Source organism: Cavia porcellus, unplaced genomic scaffold (assembly GCF_034190915.1).
Source record: "Cavia porcellus strain 051 isolate PalLab524CR breed Dunkin Hartley unplaced genomic scaffold, mCavPor4.1 scaffold_4, whole genome shotgun sequence".
Classification (NCBI taxonomy): Eukaryota; Metazoa; Chordata; class Mammalia; order Rodentia; family Caviidae; genus Cavia; species Cavia porcellus.
In genome coordinates this window covers 27,297,062-27,310,600 of record NW_026947487.1, presented here as the reverse complement: position 1 = coordinate 27,310,600, position 13,539 = coordinate 27,297,062, and the positions used below count along the sequence as shown (strand labels likewise).

General features: G+C 38.2%; 1 pseudogene; it reads left to right on the top strand.

The window, feature by feature from the left end:
• Positions 1 to 10,252: 10,252 nt before the first annotated feature.
• LOC100724330 (platelet-activating factor acetylhydrolase IB subunit alpha2-like) lies at positions 10,253 to 11,732 on the top strand (annotated as a pseudogene).
• The last annotated feature ends 1,807 nt before the right edge of the window (positions 11,733 to 13,539 follow it).

The window sequence follows — 13,539 nt, the reverse complement described above, 5'->3', positions numbered from 1 at the left end:
CATTTTGACCAACATTTTTAAAATAAGTAACAAGTAGTGATAAACTCTCAAAAATTTTATGTTCTGTTTTATTTTTCAAGTAAAAAGGAGCATGGCTTAATAAAAAATTAAAAACTTGGCCAGAAATCAGCAGGTTGATTTTCTTACTGGCTCTTCCTCTTACCAGTAGTCAGTTGATGTGAGTAACTTCAAGCTCTAAGGCTATTTCTGTAGAAACTTGCAGAACTAGAATAATACATGTATCCTGTTCTCTTTTCATGGGTATTGTCTGTCTCAGTTACTTTCTTGTTGCTGAGACAAAATACCGGACAGCCAAAGTTAAGAGAGGAAAGATTTATCTGTCTCAAAATTTGTAGAGGTTTCAGTTCATAGAGGACTGGCTCCATGGCAGGGTGGCATGTGGCAGAGGGCATTTGAAAAGACAAGCAGCAATAAGCAACGAGCAACAAACACCAATCACAATTTTCTATCCCTTATTTTTTATCCAGGCTACCCACCCTTAGGATGGGCAGCACTCACACCCCTAATCCCCGCATCACATCCCAGCACCACATCCTTTATTCCAGCAGCACACACCCGAAATCCAGTCACTTTGGAATAGCCCATCTACAAACAAGGGACGCTTTGGGAAGACATCGAGATACAAGCAATAACCTTGTGACTATCAAGTGAGACAAGAAGACTATCAAAACATTTTCTGATTGCCCACCTGTGCCGGGTGCTCAGGATACATGATTTCATTTATGTCTCTCAAAAGCTGTGAGAAAAGTATTACTTCGAGTAACTTGCATGTAAAGGAAATAAGACTCAGTTTAAATAATTTGTTCTAAGTTACTTTTAAATGGTAGAACCTGATAGAAATCTAGATGTTATCCAGATAAATCTAAATTGGAACAAAGAGACTTCATTATCAGAACTAAAAGATGACTTCCACCTGAGCAGCTGTAATCACTTACTGGCCCATGCTAAACAGGTCACCTACTAAAAGTAAAAAAAAAAAAAAAAAAATACTGTTGGATTCAGGAAAAGCTAACCTGCAGATGGGAGTAAAAGATCTGGCTTCAGGAGATAATAAACTGTAAAACATAACAAACTCAAATCGAGCATGGTATCACACAGCTGTAATCCCAGTAAGGTATCACAGCTGGTATCACACAGCTGTAATCCCTAGCAAGGCTGAGGCAAGATGATCACAAATTCAAACCCAACTTGGACAACTTAGTGACTCAGAAAGATACTGTCTTTGAATTTTTGAAAAATATAAATAAAAAGAGCAAGAGATACAGTTTAGTGCAGAGGCCCTCAGTTCAATCTCCAGTAGAAAAAAATCCCATAACTTTCATCACGTTCATGTCGCATCACTTCATAGCTTCACAGAAGTTCCCACCTGCTCTAACTCCATTCCAGCTATCTGCAGTGCTATTTTTCTCCCTGTAACTGCTCTCTGAAAGGCAGTGGAAGTTGAGCATGCTGATATGTTTGCAAAAGGATTCTTTTCTTCAGGGAACTACTCTCCAGTGTTCACCAGAAGTTCACACTGGACATAGGACCCTAGGATTTAGGTGCTGCAGGGTCCTGCAGGATTCAATCTGTGTTTCTGTGGACTCTGGCTTCTGGGGGCCCTCTCAGGGCCACAAACCCCAAATTCATCACTTGATTCCTTTTTAACTCTGAAAATTGATGTTGCTGAGAAAGAAATATTGAAGGTGCACCACTGTGTCTTCCTCCTAAGTGGACACTTCTGTGTTGACTCCTGCTTGAGGCTGAACCCAAACCTGCTCCTCAAGTCATAAACATATGGGGAAAGACTTTGCCTTACACAGTTCTGTTCCCACTTTCTCTTCCTCCCCTGCAGTGACCCCTGATAGTGTCATAGCTCTCCTCACTCCACCTCCAGAGTTTGGCAGGAACTGCCATCTCGTTTCCTGTCCAGAGCTGAAGTGATATGTGTTTATGCTGAAAACTATTTCCAAATACAGACTCTGGAAAGTGCCTTTACTTCAGAATCTCTTAACTCAGGATAAAGTTTGTCCTACAAATCACTGCAAAGTTTTAGACTTTTGATTATGAAAATTATTTGTAATCTGCTCTAGTTATCAAAAAAAAGCAAAATAAACTCACGATGATCTCTTAGAATGTATACACTGAGAAAATAATGTAGCAGCTGAGAGGACAAACAAAATGGATAACGGTTTCAGAAAGGTTAAAACTGAGACAGGAGTTGATCATACTCACAGAGAAGGAAGAAATGTGATCAGTACCAAGGATTTACATTTATAATTCAAGTTTAATTAAAATATCCTTTGGTCATCTCTATATTGATCATATAATAAGGAGAAAAAGAAAATACTATCCATCCTCATCTTAACATCTAATATAGAGTGTGAATACTCCTAAATTATTTACTGATGCTTGAAGGTTAGATTAGTCATAGCAATTCATGTTATCTTGGAATATATGAAAACAAAGGGGAGAAGAATGGAACAGTTATGTTCTAAATACTAGGTAAAAGAAAGCACTAACTGTGAAGACAGCATACAAGGCAGACATTATTGATAAAGATTACACTTGAATTTTTTAATATAGAAGAATGCATTTATCCTAATTTTATATATATATTTGTGTATATATATATGTTTTTTAATAGAGGACACTGACACATTGTTACCACTCAGTTTGGGAATGCGGTAATACAAACTCTAATAAAAACCTTCTGGCTTCTTTTCAGTCCCTAACACATACTCTAGAGTTCATACTATGGTTATCAGGAGAAATCTATGAAAAATAAATCTGAACAGAGCTGCAGACCAGAAATGGGCTTAACCTTGTCAAACAGGGATGAAGCCGGAAGTGTTATGTGACACTGACTGACAGAAATGAAAATCCACAGAGGGAACACGGTGAAAACATAGATGGTAGACTTAATGAGGATTGTACGCTACCATAGCCAAGATTAGAGAAAACTGATATAAGCATTGTGTGTTCTGGCAAACTGGTGCGTTCTGGAGTCCTTTTTCACCTCTCTGCAATGCTGTTTATATAATGCTGATGGAGGGCAATGAGGGTTACATGGGGAGATAGCATTGCTAATTGTACAAATTACACTCCTGATATCCTAATACCAAGGGTATTATAATTTAACAGTTGTACACCAGGCTGGGGGGGGAGGGGAATTTTACACTATAGCAAAATTATTTTATTTAGTCTGTTTTAAAAATTACTATACTCTTTTAAAATGGTGGTAAAATATGCATAACAAAATTTACATCTTAACCATTTTAAAGGCATATTAAGTACATTCCATTGTTTTGACAGCAGTCTCTAGGACTCTTCATCTTGCAGAATTGCAACCTTGGGCCTATAAAACAAGTTGCCATCTCTTGCAACCTCCATTCTACTTTTTATCTCTGTGAATCTGACTACTTTTCTTTCTGTGACTGGTTTGCTGCACTTAGCATACCGTCTTCAAGCTTCATCCATGTTGTAGTGTGTGTTATAATTTCCTTCTGTTTAGGGCTTCACAACATTCTGCTGCATGTATACTTTGCATTGTGTTTACGCATTCCTCTATCAGTGAATGCTTGGGTTGCTTCCATCTTTTGGCTATTGCGAATAATGCTACTATGGAATAATCTTTCTGCTTTAATCCTATCTTTAACTAATCTCCAGACACTCAGTCGTGAAAAAACTGCAATATCAAATTGTCCGCATTCCTACTAAATGAGAAAACTGAGCAACGTGCAGACTAACCATAAAAAAGTGACATGCCTTTCTGTTAAAATATTAATTATAATAGTCTCCAAATATTATATCTTTTTTGTTTTATGATTTATTATTATTTAATTTAATGAAACTTCCAGTTATGCCATTCAAAATCATTCTGTTAAGGCAACTAATAAGCATCAATGCCTGTTGCTTTTATCTGTATGAGAGCTGTGATACTGAAAAGAAACTTATTAACTTTTCCTCAGAAAGAAGAGACACATATCACAATAGTTGCAATTATGTCCTGAGCTCATTGAGAATAAATAAATTAATTAAAAATTATCTTTTTGAAAATAAGTATGCAAAGGAAAAAACATAAATATATGACTAGTAAAGTCTCAGCATTCAGTGACTGAACATTTTAAAATAGCAAATTGATATAAAACAAATACTAATATTTCATTATCCTGAAAACAATTATTGGACTATGATTACTATTTTCTGTGTGAGCAAAGGGTGTGCCAAAAGTGGGCAGGGGGAAAATGTCTATAGCCATAATCCTCACCCTTTTTGGCATCAAGGACTCATTTTGTGAAAGACAATTTTTTCATACACTGTGGGGATGGAGTCAATGGTTTTTCTTAATTCTTTTTCTTATTAGTATGTTTATAATACATAGGAATTATATTCCCCAGAGCTAGTATCACTGTCTCAGCTCCACTCAGATCATCAGGCATTAGATTCTCACAAGGAATGTGCAGTCTAGATCCCTCATGTGCACAGTTCACAGCAGGATCACAGTCCTATGAGAATCTAACAACCACTGCTAAGTAATCTGACAGGAGGGGAAATTCATGTAGTAATTTGAGTCATGGGCATTTGCAGTAAATACAGGTGAAGCATTCCTGGATTGACTGCTATTCACCTCCTCTGTGTAGCCAGCTCAGGAACAGACCACAACCAGTACAGGGGGTTGAGGACCTTTTTGCTATGGGATTCAGTTAAAGCAATCAAGTTAACTTCAAAATTACTCCAATTTTAGTAGACCTAATTATAATTTTGTGGCACCTAAAACTGATGTTAACAACAACAACAACAAAAAGATTGTTTAAAGAAACTGTCAGTAAAATATGTCAATTAATTACATCTGGAATCAAGAAACTACTCTCTAAGAGAAAGGGAAACATGGGTTTGAGTATCTCCTGAAGCACAAATCTGATTCTGTTATTATTTGTTCAGGGAGGTGTGGACCTCACAGTTTTCGTTTCAGTGAAAGTGTCTCATCAGCACTGACAGATGTGTGTACAAACTTGAAATTCTAAAATCCTACTTAAAGGAAGAGAAATGCACTATTAGCAATATCTTTTCTGTATTAAGCACAGTATTAGCTACCTTTCAATCTATTCTCATTTAAACCTTGTAGTAATTCTGCAAGGAGGCAAAATTTGCTCCATTTTACAGATGTAGAAATAAGAGCTCTACAAACTATGTAACTTGCCCCAAGTCATAGAGCTAGTAAGTAACAAAGCAGGAAGGCAGACTCAGGTCTGTCTGAATTTCAAACCAGTGTTGCTCCTTTACTGTGATCTTAAATTTTAGAAATTCCTCTAATATCACTGTGCTACATGGTTCTATTTCAATGTCTGTATAGCCATATCAGAAGTATTTTGTCAAATTCTTTTCAAAGTTTTAAACTAATGAAGTCATAAGACCCTAATAAATAATTGTGTGTTAAAGAAAAATGGAAGATTAAACTACATGTACAATATTTTCCAGTTTCACAATTTTACATTATCAACTAATCTAGAAAGGTAATTGAAGTTTCTTTTGCATGTATGTGCTGCTTGTTATGTTACAGAATCATGAGATATGTCAATCCTCTCCTTTTGTTGATATCATATTTTGCATTAAAAAGACTGAGACATTTGTAGGATTAACAAAGTACTGACTGTATGAATGCACAATCATGAACAAGTGAAAAAAAAGGCATATGGTCCACCACTGGAGTTTTCAAAAAGTCAGGGATCCCTTTTCAGGACTCATATCTAAGATCCAGGGAACATAGTTCTAAGATTTGCCAGATATTTGAAACTCAGAAAATATGAGAAATAGTCAAGCAAAGTCAATTCATCATATCCTTTTAGGAAAGTTCAGTAGCTTTGCAGATTCCTTCCTGTTGAAAGCTAATCATACTCTCTTCCTGCCTAAACCGTAATGGTGGTGAATTTCTGGAACTTCAAGCCATGGTGCAACTGCATGCTAAGTAAATGATCTATACATTGCTTGAGTTGTTTCTAGTTAATTATTTCTCCAACTCAGCTATAGGTACTTAGCATGCTATTAACACTTGTGCTACCTAGTCTCAACCTCCTAATGACTTTCTCTCCTGTGGAGAGAGTCACTATTCTCATAGGAAGATAGAATGTGTAAAAGAATGTCTTGTGAGACTTTGTGAGACTCAAAATCTTTATTCAGCCCCTGTGTTCACCCATCTGGTGTGTTGTTAATTACCCAAGGAGAATTGCCCAAGTCTTGGGAAAAGGCATAATGTATGAATATCAAAGAATTATTTCCCAGTCTGGGTGTTATGGTTTGTGTCTAGATGTCCTCCCAAAGCCTCAAGTGGTCCCAGAGCTTTCTCTGAGGCAGAGTATAAGACTGATTCTTAGTCCAGTGATGAGATTAAAGGTTCTGGGATTAGGGGTAGGTGATTGCTGGATCATTCTACTGATTGGCTTGATATTGCCCTAATTCTGGCAGACTAGATACAATATAAGGGACAGAAAGAGGTTCTCTATCTATCTATCTCTTTCTGCTTTTAATGTCTTCTGCCACCATGAACTGTTGCTCCTCTACCATGTGCCAGCGTCGGACCCAGTTAATTATGGACTGAACCCTTACAAACTGTTAGCTAAATAAACCTTTCCTCCTTTAAACTTGGGTGTCAGGTATTTAGTGTCAACAAGAGAAAAGTAACTAAGTGACACTGGGAGAAGGGGACTATGTCAGCATCTAATGGAAGGGGATCAATGCCAGAAATACTAGAAAAGGCTCAGAGTCATCCTGATACATATAACTTCTTGAGATCTACACCAATAATTCCCAGGCTTTTCAGTTTGGTTGACTAGTAAAATGTAAAAGAAATTCCTAAAAATATGTTTTCCAAATTAATAATTCAAATCCAGGCATGATGGCGCATAGCTATAATCCCAGCTCCTAAAGAGGTTAAGGCAGGAGGACTGCAAGTTCAAACCCAGCCTGGGTAACTTAGTGACTTAGCAAGACCTTGTCTCAAAATACTGAGGGGCTGAGGATGTAACTCAATGGTGAGGCACTTGCCTAGTATATAGAACGCCCTTTGATCCTCAGTACTGGGGCAGGAGATTAGGGCATGGGACACTAGCTGGAGACGAGCATGACCCCATAGAGTTCCAGGACACATGAGCAGAACACATCCCAAAGCCCTGCACTTGGAACCAATCAGAGAGAGCTATCTTGGATTCTTCTCATGAGAAGGATCTGTAATAGGACAGCCTAGACCTGATGTCAGCCTGAGGAATGAGAGATACAAACATGGTCGCCACTGAACTATGGGCCACTGCTCTCTCTCACAGTAGTCCGCTCTCACCCTGTAGAGTGTACTTCTTTTTCCTACTTGCTTGCCAAGAACAAATGAGAACTTCTTAAAGGGATCACACATATAGACTTCATTCTACCCACTTGCTAGTTATACACCAAGCTGCTTTCTTTCCTGTCACATGGTTTTCACCACACCCTTAAAGAAAGTGTTTTAACCTAGTTTTAACCATTGTGCCTCATTTTCTGTTCTGTATGCATCTTACCGCCTCCACCTCCCCTTTCCCCTTCCTATCTATCTAGGTTAAGTTTCAATTTCCTAAGAAAGCTGTAAAAGCCTTAGGTATCAGTTTCCTGTAACCCCCTCCCCTATCCCTCATCTGGCTATCTGTAATAAAATGTGCTGTTCTTTAAGTAATGCTTAACTTCAAGGAAATTACAGGAAGTTCTATAAAGCCCAGATGCTACCTAACTATGTCAGCGATTACAACATTCCTGTGGTTTTCGGCTTTAAAACCCCCTTTCTAGCTGTAAGGCGCACAGTCTCCAAATTGGCTCCTGGAGACTGTGACGCCAGGCCTGGCCTAAAATAAAGCCTTTGCTCCCCAAATTTTAATTTCTTGCTTCCTTGGTTTTTATTCCGGGGTCCGAGCTATCACAGAAAGGACAGGCATTATTATGGCCATTTCACAGAGAAGCAATCTCAGGAACTAGGCAATTGTTGACCAAGGTACGTGATCAGGAAATGGCAGAATCAAAAGTAAAATCTTATATTTATATAGAAATTATAACAATTAATAATGTATATTCTCCCTGTTAAATCTAAAACTAAATAGCATAGAGTTCATATTTTGTGGGTCTTAGAATGTTTTTTAACTTTTTTCATAATTTTACCATATTCTAAAATGTATCAACTCACAGAATTTGAAAATTGAAGAAAAAAAAAACCAAAGGCTTCACCACAATTATTTATGGTCAACACAACATTTCATAATACTTTATAACTAATAAAATATTTACAGAATATGAGAATTTTCTGACCAGCTTACAAAATAGAATACAATGCACAAATTACTAAAGACTGTACTTTAAAATACAAAAATCAAGGACCTCATCCAAAAACAAAAATGTCATGCTTAATCAAATTAAGGGCAGAAGATGGGCTTGACATTCATAGTTCCTTCCCCATGTGCAGAATAAGCCAAGGCCCTGTGCATAAGCCTGTGCAACAACAGCCCCAGCACTGACCTTGTCACATGTCCTCTGAGTCACTGACCTTCTGTCCTGGAGAGAACATCCAGTGCTTTTCCCATCACCTTGGGTCACTCTTAGGTCAAGCATAAACGCCAAAAGGGAGTCCCTGGTGCCCAGCTGAATGATAGTGGAAAGTGCTTAACAGCAGTGTTGAAAAACTGGGTTTTGATAACATCTGAATTCAAGCTCAGTATAACTTGCAACATTTACATGAGATTATTTTTTAGGCAATAAACAGTATTCTGTAATTTTTGTCTATTGTAAAGTATCTTTTAAAGTCATGTTGTTTATAACAGAACTGCCTTGAATGTTCTCCTAAATGTGAATTGCTTCATATTCAGATTTCTTTTCATTGCCTTAATTTTCACGTAATTATAATCCTTTGTTCCACCCCAAGTAGCACTTTACCGTCCTTAGTATTTAGACACCCCAGTAATTGCAGATGGTTATCAACGCCTATCTTTGCTGTCTCTAAGCCAAAGTGAACCTATTTAATTCCCTTAACCTGGCCTCCCAAGTCAGTCCTTCAAATCCTACTCCCCATCATCTTCTTATTTCTTGTCTGAACTTTTTCCAAGAAAATGTCTACATCTTTCCTGGTCTCAGGCTTCCAGAACAAATGTGGTTTTCAGGTGCCATTTCATCAGATTCACTTCCCTAGCTTCGGGTAAATCTCTTGAATTCTTCACATCCCTTTGGTCTTTTTTTCTCTTTTACTATATCCAGGGTGGGTCCAAGTTATTTCACTGCCCAAGGCTTTATGCCATATAATTGGATTCATTTCAGAAGGGTTTATACTTTCTATCCTCACCTTTCTTTGCTTCTGAATTATAAATAGACTGCTAACTTATATGACTGAAAAAGTTCATAAATAATTGCAAGGTTTTGTAGCATTGGGAAAGGTCACAGACTCTGGGATATGGATTTGTGGAATCTGGCAATTCACTTAATTCCTGGAGCCTTGGTGCCTTCATCTTTGGAAGTAGATGCAATTAACTGGGAGGTAAGGATCAGGCCAAGGTGGCCAGCTGTGCCCTTTCTTCCTAAGTAACCAAACCAACACCCAACTCAGTAAACAGTTAACTGAAACATAAGCTTAACCAATCAGAAACTTTCAATTAACCTCTACCTAGGGGCTTTTCATTGGAATTATCCAAATAAGGCCCTTGCTCCACTTAATCAATCAAGTATTTTATTTGATTTGTTTCCACATTCACTATAGGAAAGCCCTCCCCCAGAGGCTCTTCTGCAGAGCCTCAAACTCCATGCAATCCGGAGCTGCTCAATTCAGGAATCACCTAGCTGATCAAAGGAGCTCTTTAAAATGTCAATGCAGGGGCCAGGGGTAAGTACCTGCTTGGCAAACATGAGGTCATGAGTTCAATCCCCAGCACTGAAAAAAAAAAAAAGCTTTAATGCAGCTTACTTAATCTTTACTATAGGAAGAACAATGAAAATATAAGAAAAATATATAAAATTACATATTTTAGGAATTATATAAAGAATTGTAGTTATTGTTCAAATAATACAATGTTAGAAAAAGCAGTAATATAACAAAAAGTCTTGCAAAGGTTATTGCCTCTTGTGAAAGAAATGCTCTCAGTAGCTCAAACTTCTTGTTTTCTCCTTCAAAATCTCAATTGAAACATTAATTTATACTGAGGCTCTATTCTGTGATGAGTATCCTTTTAGATGCTAAATACACATTTTAGGGGCCGCTGGGACCGAGCGAGCGACACACGCGCCACCCGCCAACTCCGCAGCCGCTTGGGACCAGCCTGGACCCGCTACCTGAGTGTAGAACGAGCCAAGGAGATTCAAACCCACGGCTATTCCACATGCAGCAGAGGATGTTCAAGGAGATGACAGGTGGATGTCTCAGCACAACAGATTTGTCTTGGATTGTAAAGACAAAGAGCCTGATGTATTATTTGTGGGTGACTCCATGGTACAGTTAATGCAGCAGTACAAGATACGGCGAGAACTGTTTTCTCCACTTCATGCACTTAATTGTGGAATTGGGGAGATACGACAAGACATGTTTTATGGAGACTAAAGAATGGAGAACATTAAACCTAAGGTCATTGTTGTCTGGGTAGGAACAAACAGCCATGAAAATACAGCAGAAGAGGTAGCAGGTGGCATCGAGGCCATTGTACAACTTATCAACACAAGACAGCCACAAGCCAAAATCACTGTATTGGGTTTATTACCTCGAGGTGAGAAGCCCAACCCTTTGAGGCAAAAGAATGCCAAGGTGAACCAACTTCTCAAGGTTTCTCTGCCAAAGCTCACCAATGTGCAGCTCCTGGATACAGATGGGGGTTTCGTGCACTCAGACGGTGCCATCTCCTGCCACGACATGTTTGATTTCCTGCATCTCACAGGATGGGGGTACGCAAATTCTGCAAACCCCTCCATGAACTGACCATGCAATTGCTGGAGGAAACACCGGAGGAGAAGCAGACCACCATTGCTTGACTGGCCCCGTCAGTGTTGATAGTGTCCCAGCTTCCTCAGATCAGTTATGTCACTGGCACTACAGAATCCTCTTTCTTAAGGCACTTTGCATTATAGGATGTTCCTGGATGCTCGTATCCAGTGTTTGAAGGGGAGGAGGGATTTAAACTGGTCGTGTATATAGAAGGTTTTTTTTGACACAGGAAAACAATTAGCCAAGGAAGATTGTTGTTTAAATTCATTTGAAACCAGAAGGGGACTTTTTAGTTGTATGTGTGACACCTTCATTGAATTATCACTTTTTCCTAAAATTGCATCAGGCCCAAGTACTGAAAAATACAAAGATTTTTTTCTTGGCCTTTTTCCCCCTGGATTGTGTTATATATAATCATTATCAGAATCACACCTACTTAGCTATATAACAAATTCTTTTTTCTGGTTTTTAAGGTTTATAATTCGGCCTTTTTTATTTTGTTTTACTCATATGTGCTCAGTATTTTGTTAACGTACAGCATCAGATTAAACGTGCTTGTCATTCAAATATGGGAGATGCTGTAGTGACACTCTTAACCTTTCCTGTGTTTAGCAGTGAGAAACAGGTTTACCCTCTCTGGGAACTCTTTGGAGGATGTTATTTTTATGCTGCTGAATATCATGGCTATAATAGACCCATGCTTGCAGCCTTTTCTTCCCTTTTCTCCTCCTCTGTTGTTGTTGTTTTGGGGTTGGGTGTTTGGTTGGTTGGTTGGTTGGTTTTGTTCCTTACTGATACTACTGTGTTTTACCGTATTTTTGGCTTAGGACCTCAGTTGATGAAAGTATAAGTCCCCAGCCAGTTGCTCTCATGATGTTATTGATATATGACTCCTTCTAGTGGGATCTGTGCTGTGGAGTCTGTGTGGTGTTACACATATTAAGAGTTCTGGTGTGTTTTCCATTAAAGTCCGTTAACAGTTTTTAGCATATCTTTTTGGAAAAAAAGTCAGAACTCTATTTCTTATTTCATAATATCTGACATTATTTCAGGCTTTATAGTATCTTAAGGTATGTGATTCTTTTCTTTGTTTCTTTTCTTTTTTTTCCAGTTTTGGGGACACACATACTAGGGAAGTGCTCTGCCACTGAGCCTCACCCCCCAGCCCTATATTTTATTTTTTTATTGGCTTAAATCGCACTGGTCAAAAAAGATTTGGCTTTTTCCATGGGGAAACAGTGAACCTGCTCTCAGAAAAGACATTCTGGGGGCTGGGGATTTAGCTCAGCGGCATAAGTGCCTGCCTTGTAAGCAGGCAGTCGTGAGTTTGATCCCCGGTATTGATAAAAAGGAAAAAAGACCAAAAAAAAAAAAAAGACATTCTGTGTTTATTCCATCATTTTAGTTTTTTTGAAGCTAGATCCATCTAACTTATAAGGTTTCTTCTTAGTGTAGCTTCCCCTGAGAATTTCTTTCAAGAGAAGTCCTTATAATCTTAATGGCTTTCTTGAGCCAAAAGAACTTCCATTTATAATAACAATATAACAATAAATGGCTTATTATTGAATAAACCTATGAATTCTACAAACTGGATCTACAACATGTTTGAACTGGACCAGCTTAGGGACTGAAGTGACCCATCAAGTGTGCGCTGCAGTGGTTCTGTTTAATGTTCAAATTCAGTAACTAAACTGTATGCTTTACGTTCTGCTCACAAAGCAAATGGGAAGAGAGGCTTTGTGTATCGGAGTAAGGTTTATGGATTTGTTCTAAGACCCATTTCTGACTGGACTGTGTGTGTGTGTGTGTGTGTGTGTGTGTGTGTGTGTGTGTGTAGCCTCTTTCTAGGAGTTTGCTTTTGTCTTCTAGTTTTCTGAATATATCATGTCATTAACAGAGAATACACATGGTGTTTACTAAACTTTTTTACTATATTGAAATTTCCTTTTTATTTTTAGTATCCCACGTTCTTGAGTTTTTCAAAACAGATTTTTTCCCCCATAACTGAGGTATAGTTTCAAGAAGGAGAGTTAAGCCAGAATTTTGTGTGTAAAAGGACAGTCACCCATCCATGCCTTTCTGTGTCTTATCAGAAAGTAGGAGTATGGTCCAGAAAAACCCACACGCGCTTTAGCTTCTCTCTTGACTGCATATCAAAAACCCTTTGTGAGCGGACCTACAGCTCCTTTGTTTATGTATATAAACCTCATATGTTGCTACATTTTATATCTGCCAGAGCTCTTCAAACAAAGTGTTTGAACCACTAGTCTTTTAAATAAAATTCTGCCTTATTGCCAATGTGCAGATACTAAGTCCACTTTCTCATTTTTTGCCAGATATCTTTGCAGTGTTTTAGGCAAAAAAGGTTAATCTGTTTTTCTTTGAGTGACATCCCAGTTTGCTTTAACGACAGAATTTATCGCTAAGTCTTTGTGCTTTTTAAAAATGTATACATTTAATGCACTGTCCACAAGAACTGTCCTTGTTGTCACTGTGGAAGGGCCAGCTTCCCAGGAAGCTAGCAGAGGTGCCGCCCTGTTTCTTTCCTAGCAGATTTTAATCCCTTTGTC